This window comes from Tursiops truncatus, chromosome 16 (genome assembly GCF_011762595.2).
Source record: "Tursiops truncatus isolate mTurTru1 chromosome 16, mTurTru1.mat.Y, whole genome shotgun sequence".
NCBI lineage: Eukaryota > Metazoa > Chordata > Mammalia > Artiodactyla > Delphinidae > Tursiops > Tursiops truncatus.
The window spans coordinates 76,705,464-76,720,570 of record NC_047049.1 but is presented as its reverse complement, the minus strand read 5'-3'; the positions used below and the strand labels follow the sequence as shown (position 1 = coordinate 76,720,570).

Sequence of the window (15,107 nt, the reverse complement as noted above, 5' to 3'; positions counted from 1 at the left end):
TTGTTTAATGGCTGAACTATTATTATTTTGCCTTGTTTGACTGTTTTCCTTTCTTTCTGCATTTTCTCACTTCTCTGATTAAATTTACTCTTTGGAACTTGGGGAAGGCCTCAGAGGCTAAAGTTTCTCTACAGACAAGAGGCAGGCAGAGGACACGGGGGGCAGGGGTCTTCTTCCAGGAAAACCCCATAGGGTCCTGCTTGGTTACAGGTTTGGCTGGTGTATTTAAAAAGAGACCAGAACTTTCTCCTGTGTCGGCCCAATAAAGAATTTATTTTAATCAGAGTGTATGGGAGGAAAAAACCTTTTCCTTCTACCCAACTAGGTTCTCCAGCTGAGGGCCTTGGAAATTAAACTGATAAAAGACGTGTGGGACTTTTACAAGGAAAATATACTCAAGATGGTGGCCAAGTGATTGAGGCTTAAATATCATCTTAGGCTAAACAAAGGAAAAGAAGTTTGGGACTTCTGGGAGAGTTGAGGCAGGTTAGAAGAAGTTGAGAGGAGGAAATAGGGAAAGGTTGTCTTGTGCAGCTAATAGTCTCAGATTGTAAGAGTTGTCTCTGGGTGTAGCCATCTTCCTGACACTGAGGCAACTTTACAAATGGAAATTTCCTTTTTTTTGTTTTTGTTTTTGTTTTTTTTATTTTTTGGCCACGCCGCATGGCATGTGGAATCTTAGTTCCCTGACCAGGGATGGAACCCGCACCCCCTGCATTGGAAGTGTGGAGTCTTAACCACTGGACTGCCAGGGAAGTCCCAGAAATTTCCTTTATAAATGTACATTTCCTTTGCAAAAGAGGAAATTTATACTCTATTATAGTCAGTTAAGGGGAAGTAAAGAACTTTTCCTGCATCTGTTGGCTCTCAATTCCCTGTAGCTCAAAATAATCCGTGTGCCAAATAGTCATACTTTGGCGTGGCCGGTCACCTTCAAGACATTATTGAAAGAGCTGGCAGGCTGTGTGGTAGAAGGTGCTCAGAGAAGCTGGTCAGTAATAATGGCCCTAAGGGTAGTGAACTTACAGAGCGCTCATGTACCACAAGGCCGGTCTTTCCTTTAGAGTATCACAGGACCCTTCACTATAACTCTGTGAGTTGGGCATGATCAATTTCTCTGGCCCGGGTACCTCTATCACTGAATGTTAGAGTTGAGCCCTCAATTGAGGCAGCAGAGCCCAGGGTGGTTACCTTCCACCTACCACAGACCTGGACTCTGAGCTCTGCTGAAAAGAACCGTGTGACCTTGGGCCAGCTGTTCATCTCTTGGCCTTCCTTCCCCATGTGTATCTGCACACAGCTATGGTAGGTGGTGGGAAAAATTATTTTCACTCTGAGACTGTGGGACTGCTGAGCACCCACCACGCACAAGACACTTGCTGACACAACGAGATGTTAGACTAAGGTTAGTGTTTAAAATGGAGACTATTTTTGGTAAAGTTGCAGAAACGTGTAATAATGCTGTAAGTGTCTGTCAAACGAGATGGTATCTTTTCATCCCTTGATTTTTCTGCCTTTTGCCCAGAGGGCAGGCACCAGATATTCAGCTTTTGGTGTTGCTTAGCAAAAAGACAGGCTCTTTTCCTTTGGAGCTCATTAGTTCTCTTGTAGCTAGAAATGTATTTTTTTTCTCTTCTGCTCTGTGTTCTGAGGCTTAAAGATTCTAAGATACTAAGCACTGCGTTGGTAATCCCGTTGTACAGGCTGTTATTTTTCTCCTTTGAAGATGAACTCTTAATCATTTAGATACTTAAAAGCCTAGATACAGCACAGTTTATTCCTCTAATGTACTGACCTCAAATGCCAAGTAGGTTTTGCAGCGCCTACCCAGGAAACAAATCCTGGCTTGTGCACAGATGACTTACACACATTAAAGTGCCATGAGAAACCCAGGGATTTTTGGGTGAAAATGTCAGAGTAAGAGAAAAGGCTAGAATGTTGGAGGCCATACTTAGGGTCGGAACCCAGCATCTTCACTTGTTGGTCTGTGTGACCTTGGACAAATTAATTAACCCCTCTAAGGCTTAGTTCCTTCATCCATAAAATTATAATAATAAATCATAGAATTTTTTTAAGGACCAAGTGAAAAACAATATGATATACATTTAGTATAAAATATTGCCAATTAGAGAATGTCTCTCACAATTCAGCTTTACAGGGATTAGGTCGTTAGCCAGTGCAGTCACTGACCTTTAACACACCTTGAAAGAACTTCAGGGAGATAAGGAATGAGGCACTCTGTGCTCTGGGAAAACTGGCAGTAAAGAGCTTCAGTTAGTTAGATATTTTCAAGAGAAAATGTTACAAACCCAATTTCTTGCATCTTCCTATACTTAGAAAGTACTAAAATGATTAACTAGGATATTTGTGCTTAATGACTAGAAGTAACCTTCTACCAAGATGGGTGTTTAATTGCACATACCCCTTTTCCAGAATCACACATATACTGACCTACCCCCTTACCTCTTTGGAGCAGTTCCTCAGAGCTATCTGAGAGGCTGTCTCCTGGCCTATAGTCCTCAGTAAGTCCCCAAATAAAACTGAAACTCACAGCTCTCACGTTGTGCATTTTTATTTCAGTTGACAGTTTTGGCAACCATGAAGGGACCCGGAGCAGACTTCTCTCCTTTGCCTGAACTCTACAAGGATCTGGAGCCTTGGTACCAGCAGGGCCCCTTGTGTCCATCTGCGTCTTTGGCGAGTCCACATGAATTTGGGTGAGTCTCTCCTGGTTCTCTGGTCTCCCAATTATTGGTTCATGATCTTGACTTTTATTTGGTGGTGTATTACAAGTACCTGGCCCCCCAGTTGAAAGATACTGGGGGTACCCAGTTGAAAAACACTGGGGAAAAGTGGCCCCCAGTTAAAAAATACTGGGGGAGCCTGGTTGAAAGATTTGGATTTGCTCAATTGAAAGACACTGAGAGGTGTGGAGTGGGTGATTAGGTGGGTGTCTGGCCTAATGTCTTTCATAAACAAGGGACATCAGAAAACCAACCTCCAACTAACACCCCAGCCAGGTTTATGTACAAATGAAACTTATACTTACAAGTACTTACTTAATTAAGAATTAAAGAAAATCTCACCCTGAAAATGGCCAACATGGGGCTCTTTTGACATTCCAACACCAGTTTATTGCATATGCAGTTAGAATTAGAGAAAGCCAGCTTTATGAAACTTTTTTTTTCAGAACACTGACCCTAAGAGAACAAATCCTTCTAGAGGAGCTTGCATTTCTCTCCCTGTGCCTTGAGACATAAATGTTCTACCAGTGCTCTCACCAGTGCTCTCAGGAATTCTTATCTTATCATCTCCAATTCCTGAGACTGAGGGAAAAAAAGGAAAAAGAGTCCTTTTGGAACTCAAGTGAATAAACTTAACTTATTCTAAAAGTTATTTATAAACTAGTGAGTTTTATATTGTAATACCTGATTCATGACTAAGTTTTAAAAATTAAGCTATGAGATCTCTGTGTCTGTGTATACATTATAGATATGATATATCTTTACCTATAGATGGTATTACAAAAATTAATTCATAAACGAACACTATTAATTGACTTAAAGGAATATATAAATTCTCAGAAATATAAAAGAAACTAATCCAAATAAATTTTAGGTTCAATATTGACTGGGAAATATTCGACATTAAATTAATAATTGATATTTAAGTTAGTTTGTTTGTTGCTTTAATTAATGCAGGCATGTCTTTAGAGTCATCAACATTAAGTATAATACTTTTATTGTACCTAGGTTTACTAGAAGTCAAATAAGATCTTATATCTGTTGCAAAATTTGTCAGTAAGAAAAATAACTTGGTATCATGAAATTTTTATAAATAAATTAATGTAAATGAGATAAAAGCTTTTAGGTAAACTCTTTACAAATAATTATGTTTTAGGAGTATCTACTTAAAGATAGTCTTTCCAGGGAATTCCCTGGTGGTCCAGTGGTTAAGACTCAGCGCTCTCATTGCCGGGGTCCTGGGTTCGATCCCTGGTCTGGGAACTAAGATCCCGCAAGCCATGCAGTGTGGCCAAAGAAAAAAAAATCATCTCTCCAGATTTTCACAACTTGAAGAGTTTTACTAAATTAAGCTAAATGGTAGAAGTTTATTAAATATCTAGGTCATTCCCAATTAAAATAAGGTACTAGTACTGGAACATTTATTCCTGAATGTAGGCTTCTTTTTGCAAGTTCTGATCTGGTATCAAAGAAGAATATTCAAAACTGTTTAAAAATGCTGTTAAAATAACCCTTCATTGGGGGGACTTCCCTGGTGGTCCAGTAGTTAAGACTTGACCTTCCAATGCAGAGGGTGTGGGTTTGATTCCTGGTCAGGGAGGTGGGACTCCACATGCCTCAGGGCCAAAAGGCTAAAACATAAAACAGAAGCAATATTGTGACAAATTCAATAAAGACTTTAAAAGAAATAAAATAAAATAACCCTTCATTTTCCTACCATATATCTATGTGAGGCTGGATTTTCCTGATATATTTCGATCAAAACGACATATCACGAGAGATTGAATTCAGAGGCAAATATGAGAATCCCACTGTCTTCTCTTAAAGCCAGGCACAAGGAGATTTGCAAACATATAAAACTTTGCTACACTTCTTACTACTTCTTTTGTTTTGGAAAAAGTAGTTGTTTTCATAAAAAATATATTATTTGTGTTAACACACAAGGAATATATTTTTCATTTTTTAATGAATTAATAAATGGCTCTGAGCACGGTTGTGAAGAAGGTACACTTGATCGTCAAATTCTCCACCACTCCTTTGGAACCTTTCTATCCTACTACCATCTTTTTTCTGACATCATCACACCTTCACCCCTCTGGCTACTTAGTCCTCTACCGGCTGACTGGCTTCAGACTATGTTTTTTTTTTGTTTCTTTTTTGCCACACAGCGAGACATGTGTGATCTTAGATCCCCAGTCGGGGATCAAACCCATGCCCCCTGCAGTGGAAGTGCAGAGTCTTAACCACTGGACCGTCGGGGAAGTCCCACACTCTCCTTTTTAACCACTAAAAAACCACCAGGATAAATGCACATCTCTCTAGAAGGCCAACAAGGAGTGACACTAATAGTGGGGATTTCAGACACCCAGGAGCCTGGAAAGAGAGAAAATGAGGTCTTTTGACCTTCTTGTAAGGTCACACAGACCTACATCTACTAGCTTAGGTATATATGCACCAGCATAGGTACATATTTATCTTTATATATATATTAAATATACTTATTGCTTGATGATCAAATATATCAGACAGTACTGCCAGGCAAACAGAAGCAACTTCATGTTAAGGACAGAGGAAATTTCATTCAGGGATTTTTTTTACGCTGACGATGGAGGAGCTGAGAAGACAAACTGGACAGTGAGGTGAAGAAAGAAGGAAGGAAGTGGATGCTAGTGAGACAAGGAGAGAGGCAGCATTACCAGTTACCAGAGCCTGGAAGCAGGTCCTGTAGTGACACACAGTACATTCTCAAATTTTAAGTTTTTTTAAAGAACAGCTTTATTGAGATATAATTGACACAATAAACTGCACATTTTTAAAGTGTAAAATTTGATAAGTTTTGACATGTATACACCCACGAAAACATCACCACAATCAAGATAACGAACATATCTATCACCTCCAAAAGTTTCCTCATAACCCTCTGTAATGCCTCCCTCCCCCGCTTCCCCATTCTCACCATCACCACCTATCCCCAAGCAACATTGATCTCCTTTATGTCACTATAGATTACTTTGTGTTTTCTGCAGTTTTATACAAATGCATTAATTCATACCATATGTACTGTTTCTTGTCTGGCTTCTTTCACTCAGGATAATTACTTTCAGATTCATCCATGTTGTTTTGTATATCAGTGGTTACTTTTTATTTTTCAGTAATGTTCTTTTGTATGGTTGTACCCCAATTTGTTTATCCTTTCACCTATTGATGGACATTTGGGTTGTTTTCAGTTTGAGGCTATTATAAATAAAGCTTCCGTGAACATTTATGTACAGGTTTTTGTATGGATAATGCTTTCTTTTCTCTTAGGAAAATACCTAGGGGTGGAATGGCTGGATCATATGATAGTTATAGGTTTAACTTTTTAAAGAAATTGCCAATGAATTTCCAAAGTGGTTGTGTCATTTTATATTCTCACAAGCAGTATATGAAAGTCCCTGTTGCTCCAGTACTTACCAATAATTGGTATTGTCATCTTTTCAAACCTTAGCCATCTAAAAGTTACGTAGTGGTATATAATTGTGGTTTTAATTTGCATCTCCTTAATAACTCATGATGTTGATCATCTGTTTATGTGCTTATTTGCCACCTGTATATCTTTTTGGTGATATGTCTGCTTAAATCTTTTGCTCAGTTTTAATTGGGTTGTTTTTTATTGTCAGGTTTTGAGAAATTTTTATATATCCTGGATACAAGTCCCTTTTCAGATAGTTGCTTGGCAAATTTTCCCTCTGTCTGTGGTTTGTCCTTTCATTCTTCTAACAGTGTCTTTTGAAGAGCGGAAGTGTTTTTTTTTTTTTTTAAGAGCAGAAGTTTTTAATTTTAATTAAGTCCAAGTTATCATCTTATTATTATTTTATGGATTGCACTTTTGATGTTGTACCTAAAAATTGCCTAACCCAAGTTCACAAAGGCTTTCTCCTTTGTTTCCTCTAGAAGTTTTATGGTTTTAGGCTTTATTAGATCTATGACCAATTTTTTGTTAATTTTTGTACGTGGTGTAAAGTATGGATCCAAATTCTTTTTTTTCTCTAAGCGATGAATATCCAGTTGTTACAGCAACATTCGTTGAAATGTCCATCCTACCTCCATTCCTTGTCTTAGTAACTTTATCAAACATCAGTTATCCATATATGTGTGAGTCTCTTTCTGGACTCTGTTCCATTGATCTATGTGTCTATCTTAATGCCAATATCATGCTTTTTAAAAAATTTTATTTTATTGAAGTATAGTTGATTTAGAGTGTTGTGTTAATTTCTGCTGTACAGCAAAGTGATTCAGTTATACATATATATACAATCTTTTTCATATTCTTTTCCATTATGGTTTATCACAAGATATTGAATATAGTTCCCTGTGCTATACAGTAGGACCTTGTTTATCCATTCTCTCTATATATAATAGTTTGCATCTGCTAGTCCCAAACTCCCAATCCATCCCTCCCCCAACTCCCCTCCCCCTTGGCAACCACAGGTCTGTTCTCTCTGTCTGTGAGTCTGTTTCTGTTTTGTAGATAAGTTCATTTGTGTCATAGTTTACATTCCACATATAAGTGAATATCATGCTGTTTCGATTACTGTAGCGGTATACAGATTCTTGATATCAGATAGTATTAGCCCTCCAACTCTGTCCTTCTTTGGCAATTTGACTACTTTATAAAGTTTGCATTGCCATATGACTTTTAGAATTAGCTTCTCAATTTCCACAGAAAAACTAGTTGGGATTTTGATTGGAGTTGCTTTGAATATAAAGATCAACTTGGGGAAAACTGACATTTTAATAAAATTGAGTCTTCTAACCCATGAAAAAGGTAACCATTTCTTCATAACTTCTTTAACATCTTTCAGCAATGTTTTTTAGTTTTCAGCATACAGGCCTTTTATATCCTTAGATTTATCCCTAGGCATTTCAAATTTTTAAATTCTATTATAAATGATAGTTTTTAGTTTTATTTATGATTGTTGCTGGTAATCAGAAATATAATTCATTTTAGCATACTGATTTTGTATTGCAAATTTGCTAAACTCGCTTAATAGTTCTAGTAGCTCTTTTGAGGAATCTATCACACTTTCTACATAGATGATCATGTCATTTAAGAATAACAATAGTTTTACTTCCTTTCCAATCTGAATACCTTCATTTCTTTTTCTTGATTGATTGCACTAGTGGAAGCCTTCAGTAGAATGTTGAATAGAAGTGGTGAAAGCAGGCATCCTTGTATTGTTCCTGATTGTAGGAAGAAAGCGTTCATGTTTTCATCACTGAATATGGTGTTAGATATAGCTTTCTTGAAGATTTTCTTTATCAGTTTGAGGAAATTGCCTTCTAGTCCAAGTTTACTGAGAGTTTTCATCAGGAACGGATGTTGAATTTTGTCAAATGTTCTTCTGCATCTATTGACGTGACCATATGGCTTTTCTTTTTTACTTTGTTAATATAGTGTATTACATTCCTTGATTTTTGAACGCTGAACCAACTTCATATCCTGGGCTAAACTCCACTTGGTCATGATGTATTATCCTTTTAATGTATTATTGGATTCAGTTTGCTAATGTTTTGTTTAGAACATTTACATCTATGTTTAAGTAATATATTGTATAATTTTACTTTTTGTAATCTCTTTTCTGGTTTTAGCATTAAGCTAATGCCGGACTCATGGAATGAGTCAGAAAGCATTCCCTCCATTTTCATGTTTTTGGAAGAGTATGTGTAGATTTGGATTATTTCTTACTTTATGGTAGAATTCACCAGTGAAGCCATCTGGACATGGAGTTTTCTGTGTGGAAAGGTATTTAAGTACAAATTCAATGTCCTTAACAGATATAGGGCTTTTCCCCATTATCTGTTTCTTCTGGAGTGAGCTTTGGTAATTTGTATCTTTTAAGGAATTTGTCCATTTTGTTTAAATTGTTAAATTTATTGACATAAAATTGTTCACATTTTCCTTTTAATATATGTAGAATCTGTGGTGGTGTCACCTCTATCATTCCTGATATTGGCAATTTATATCTTCAGAGAGAAAATAATTTTTCCTAGTTATTCTGGCTACAGGTTTATCAATTTTATTGATCTTTCAAAGAACCAGCTTTTAGTTTCATTGATTTTCTCTTTTGTTTTTATTTTATATTTTATTAATTTCCATTCCAATCTTTATTATTTCCTTTTTTATGCTTACTTTGCATTTTATTTGCTCCTTTGTTTTCTGGTTCTTAAGGAAAATAAGGTCTTCGATTTGAGACATTCTTCTTTCTGATATAGGTGTTAGTACTATAAATTTCTCCCTAAAACCGGTTTAATGGCATCCCGCAAATTTTATTTTATTTATTTATTTTTTTTTTGCGGTACGCAGGCCTCTCACTGTTGTGGCCTCTCCCGTTGAGGAGCACAGGCTCCAGACGTGCAGGCTCAGCGGCCATGGCTTACGGGCCCAGCCGCTCCACGGCATGTGGGATCATCCCAGACCGGGGCACGAACCCGCGTCCCCTGCATCGGCAGGCAGACTCACAACCACTGTGCCACCAGGGAAGCCCCAATCCCGCAAATTTTAATATGTTGTGTTTTCAATTTAACTTAGTTCAAAATGCTTTATAATTTTCCTCCTTTGATATCTCCTTTGTACCTTAGGTTATTTAGGAGTATGTTATTTAGTGTCTAAATATTTGGTGATTTTCCAGTGATGTTTTTTTTTAAAAAAACAAGATGCTGGAGGTAGGAGTTTATTAATTTATTTTTGCTGTTGGGTCTTCGTTTCTGTGCGAGGGCTTTCTCTAGTTGTGGCAAGCGGGGCCACTCTTCATCGCAGTGCGCGGGCCTCTCACTATCGCGGCCTCTCTTGTTGCGGAGCACAGGCTCCAGAGGCTCAGGCTGAGTAGTTGTGGCTCACGGGCCTAGTTGCTCTGCGGCATGTGGGATCCTCCCAGACCAGGGCTTGAACCCGTGTCCCCTGCATTAGCAGGCAGATTCTCAACCACTGCGCCACCAGGGAAGCCTCTCCAGTGATGTTTTTGTTATTGATTTGTAATTTAATCTCATTGTTGTCAAAGAACCTGCTTCGTATGACTTGAATCCTTTTAACTTTATTGAGACTTGTTTTATGGTACTTAATAAGATCCATTGGATTCTGTTGTACTGTGTGGATTTGAGAAGAGTATGTATTCTGCAATTAAGGAACGGAGTGTTCTATAAAAGTCAATTAGGTCAAAATAATTAATAGTGTTGTTCCAGTCTGCTATATTGTTGCTGATATTCTGCCTACTTGTTTTATCAATTATTCTTTAACTTATCACAGTCTACCTTCAAATGATATTATACCATTTCATGTACAGTATATTTTAAAATAATATATTTCCATTTCTTTCCTCCTGGCCTGCATGCCAGGAGACATTGTTGTCATGTATTTTACTTATACATATGTATATATTGTATTATCATAATACATTGTAGTAAATTTTATTTAACAGCCAATTATATTGTTAAAGGATTTAAATCATTAGGAAAAGATATATTTCCTCATGTAGTTGCCATTGCCACTGATCTTCATTCTTTGTGTAGATCCAGATTTCTATCAATAATTGCTTTCCTTCTATCTAAAGGATTTCCTTTAACATTTCTCAGAGTATATAGGCCTGCTGCTGCTGATTTCTTTCAGCTTTTTGTATGACTGAAAATGTCTTTATTTCATCTTCATTTTTGAAAGATATTTTTCTAAGTATAGGATTTTAGGTTGATAGATTTTGATTTCTTGTTGTTTCAATACTTTAAAGATGTTATTCCACTGTTTCCTGCTTGCATTGTTTCCTATGAAAAATCCAATGTCATCCTTATCTTTGTTTCTCTATATGTTACATCTATCTTCTCTGGCTACTTAAAAAAAAAAATAACAGACTTGATTTTTTAGAGCAGTTTTAAGTTTACAGAAAAATTGAGCAGAAAGTACAGAGAGTTTTCACAAATCCCCTCCTCCCACCAGCCACCCCTACACAGTTTCTCCATTGTGAGCATCTTGCATAGGTGTGATACATTAGTTACAATTGATGGACCAATATTGATACATTATTATTAATTGAAGCCCATAGTTTGCATTAGAACTCAGTCTTTGTATTGTGCCTTTCTATAAGTTTTGACAAATGTATAAGATTTTCTCTTTATTGCTTGATTTCTCCTTATTTCTTGAAATGATGTGACTTGGTTTCTTTTTCTTGATAGGTCTTGTATTTGGAATTCCTTGAGCTTCTCAGATTTGTAGGTGTATACAGATGTATACAATCTGTATACAGATTGTAGGTGTATAGTTTTAATGAAGTTTAGAAAAATTCTGACCATTATTTATTTATTTATTTATTTATTTGCGGTACGCGGGCCTCTCACTGTTGTGGCCTCTCCCGTTGCGGAGCACAGGCTCCGGACACGCAGGCTCAGCGGCCATGGCTCATGGGCCCAGCCGCTCCGTGGCATGTGGGATCTTTGCGGACCGGGGCACGAACCCGTGTCCCCTGCATCGGCAGGTGGACTCTCAACCACTGCGCCACCAGGGAAGCCCCATTCTTTCTTTTTAAAAAAATTTTTTTATTGGAGTGTAGTTGATTTACAATGTTACGTTAATTTCTGCTCTACAGCAAAGTGAATCAGTTATTCATATACATATATCAACTCATTTTTTTAGCTTCTGTCCCCATAGAGGTCATTACAGAGTGTTGAGTAGAGTTCCTTGTGCTATACAGTAGGTACTTATTAGTCTATTTTATATATAGTAGTGTGTATATTCTTCGAATATTTTTCTATCTGCCCCTTCCTTGGGGGGACTCAATTTATCCATGTATTAGTCTGCTTGCTGTTATGTCACAACTCACTGATGCTGTCTTCATTCTCTGTTACTATTATTTTTCTCACAGTGTGTTGCTTTGTTTAGTGTTTATTGCTTTCAAAGTCACTAATGTTTTCTTCTGCAATGTATACTCTGCCTTTCATCCCATCTAAGTGTACTTTTCTACTTAGACATTGTTATTTTCGTCTCTCTAGAATTTTGATTTAGGTATTTTTAAAATATGTCCCCTGTTTCTATTCTAACTCTAAGCTTATTCTAACTTTTTGAACATGTGGAATAAATTTAATGGCATAAAAATGTAATTCTAAATGTAATGGATATAATTCTAACATTTGTGTTAGTTCTATAGTAGTTATGATTTATTTCTCTCTCATTATGGGTCATACATTCCTCCCTCTTTGCTTGCTTGGCAATTTTTGATTGGTTACCAGATATTGTGACTTTACGTTCTTGGGTGCTGGATATTTTTGTATTCCTATAAATCTTCTTGTGTGTTGTTCTTGGAAACAGTTGGATCTTTCAGTTCTTGTTTTTAAAATTTGTTAGGCACGCCGGGAGTAGTGCTCTGACAGGGGCTAATTCTTCCTCACTACTGAGATAAGACCTTCCTGAACCTAATGCCCTGTGAATTATGAGCTTTTCCAGTCTGGCTGTGGGAACAGGCACTGTGCTTGGCCCTCTGTGGACACCAGTCAGTGTTCACTCTAGTCCTTTCTGATGGTTCTTTCTATGGCCTTGTGTGGATTCCTCACACACATGTGCTGGTTAGTACTCAAGTGAGTACTGAAGGGGACCCTCTGAGGATCCCCAGGTTTGTCTCTCTGTGTAGCCCTCTCCTCTCTGGTACTCTGATCTATGGACAGTAGCTGCCTTGGTTTCCCTAAACTCTTAACTCCATTTCTTCAATACAGGAACTTTGACAGATTCTACCTCAGTTTCTCCACCCAGCACCACGGCCTAAAATTTTTCTCAAGGTAGTAAGTGGGGCTAATCATAGGGCTCACCTTCTTTGTTTTTTGTTCCTTTGTTTTTTTTCTGTTTTTTTGCGGTACGCGGGCCTCCCACTGTTGTGGCCTCTCCCGCTGCGGAGCACAGGATCCGGACGCGCAGGCTCAGCGGCCATGGCTCACGGGCCCAGCCGCTCTGCGGCACGTGGGATCTTCCCGGACGGGGGCACGAACCCGTGTTCCCTGCATCGGCAGGCGGACTCTCAACCACTGCGCCACCAGGGAAGCCCTGTCCCTTTGTGTTTTGATCATTGTTCTTCTTTCCTTGATGTGGAGGGTCTTTAAAACCATTGATTCATGTATCTTGTCTATTTTGGGGGGGTTGTTTCAGGATGGGCAATAAATTGAGTCCATATTACTCCATCTTTGCTGGAAATAGAAACTAAGGGTTTTTTTTTTTTAAGATACTATCTTAAACATTTTATGAAATCAACAAATCAAGATTCCAGAAAAACAGAGTGCACCAAAATTTATGCCTAGTGCCTGCGGATGAAATTATCCATTTAACTGTTCACTATATTCTTGTGATTGGGGTTGATAATATCTAAGTTTGTGTATAATACTAAATTCTACATTAACAAAGTGGCAATATTTTTCAAAACCCAAATTGGGGCTTTTGGATTAAGATTTTTTTGGCTTATTAATTTATAAGAAGAGGACTGTTCAGACACTACTGTAGATATACATTTGATAGAAATTAAATAGAAAAAAACATAGTGTTAAGACCCCTACTGTAAATATTGATGGTCCATTTAGTTTTAAAATTAAATACTATACCAAGATGTTCTTTTTAGAATCCTGTCCTTCCCATCAATAATCTTTCACTACAGGTTTAGGTTACTTTTGTATTAAAGCATATATTCTGCAAAAAAGAAAGAAGTTTATTGTGTAAAACCAGATTATATTATGATTGAAGAAATAATGCTGAAAAGTAGATGTGCTCTCTAGAAGGAACAAGATGAAATGTTGATTTTTGTAGTCTTTAACTCCCAATCCCAGTACCTGTTATAAAACATTTATAATCCAAATAAAATTAATTTCTATAACTGTAAAATTTTATCATATAACCCATAATATTTACCACCTTCAAAAGGACAAACAAGTCTCTGGCTGACATTTAATGTCTTTCTCACTTGGGCTCTTCCACCTCTTTCCAACCTTATCTCCCATAAGAATCTTTACTTTAATCACATGTTCCCTCACTATTGTTTGATTTCTCACTATGCAACAGTCCACACCGTGTCGTCTGCATAATATTTGTCCCCCCCCCACCCCAGCTCCCCATTCAATCATTCAAAGGCTTAACAATACTTTTTGCCCTTGCTATTTTTGTGAACTTTACAACTCAAAAGGATCTCTTTCGTATTTCTATTTCCTCTAAACTTTCTATAGCACTTACTGTCTGTATCAAGCATTTGACAATCCATTATCCAGCTATATGTATTTTCATTTCACTATCTGTACATGTCTTCCCAAGAATATGTAAGTTTTTTGAGGTAAGGGATATGCCTTTTTAATGAAATGATAACTAAATTATAAAATTACCTATCATTTACTTTATAGACAAAAAGATTTGCTGATTAATTATTTTAGGCATAAAGGCTCTAATTTAAAATACTATATTCTCAGAGAAGGGCCACATATTATAACCATTGACACCATAACATATGGCCTTTCATCATTAGTTAAGGTTCTGATAGCAAGAAGCTGCACTGGTAGATTTTGTCGATGGGAAATAAGCTGAGTTACATTTGGGAAACCACAGTGGAGTGCTCCAGGCGGTCAGACAGGACTGAGGGCCCGTGGGGAAAAGCAACATCCCAGAGAGCAGCTAGAAGCCAGGGAGTCAATGGAGAAGCCCTTGAATGTGTGTGCAGAAAGCTGGCGCTTGCTGGGTGTGAGCTGATGACTCTTCCAGCTGCTCAAGTCATACCAAAATCTATGTCATGGCTCCTCATTCTTCAGGAAGATTCACTGCCTGTGATGGGCGAAAACAATAACAAGGTCATGCTGGGGCGAAATGCCTGGCGATGGTTCCTTACTGTTCTATTAAGTTTCAAACAAAATATCTCGTTACTGTACAAGGCCAAGTTTCACCACTGTCCAGCTGCTTTACTTCTATCTCTTATACAAGTTTTGGATCTTCCTCTTACCTCTCTTCTCCCTCCAACACAATTTTTCAAAAGTCAGAGGTCACACTCTATTTCAGCGCTTAAAATTGTATGGATCGGGCTTCCCTGGTGGCGCAGTGGTTGAGAGTCCGCCTGCCGATGCAGGGGACGCGGGTTCGTGCCCCGGTCCGGGAGGATCCCACGTGCCGCGGAGCGGCTGGGCCCGTGGGCCATGGCCGCTGAGCCTGCGCGTCCGGAGCCTGTGCTCCGCAACGGGAGAGGCCGCAACAGTGAGAGGCCCGCGTACCGCAAAAAAAAAAAAAAAGACTGTATTACTCATAATTGATCAGATCGTTTGTGGCAGGGGGCGAGGAGGAGAGAAATGGGGACTGGCCTCTTTCCACAGCTGCCCTGATTTGAAATG

At 38.1% G+C, this 15,107-nt stretch overlaps 1 protein-coding gene across 2 annotated transcripts in view; it reads left to right on the top strand.

Moving 5' to 3' along the window:
• Nucleotides 1–15,107, top strand: part of EDARADD (EDAR associated via death domain) — an 89,265-nt gene that overhangs the window by 834 nt on the left and 73,324 nt on the right. For both annotated transcript variants that reach the window (XM_033842005.2, XM_073793645.1), the window contains exon 2: nucleotides 2,581–2,717. The gene's annotated coding sequence lies outside the window, so the exon portion shown is untranslated. The remainder of the gene's footprint in view (nucleotides 1–2,580; nucleotides 2,718–15,107) is intronic.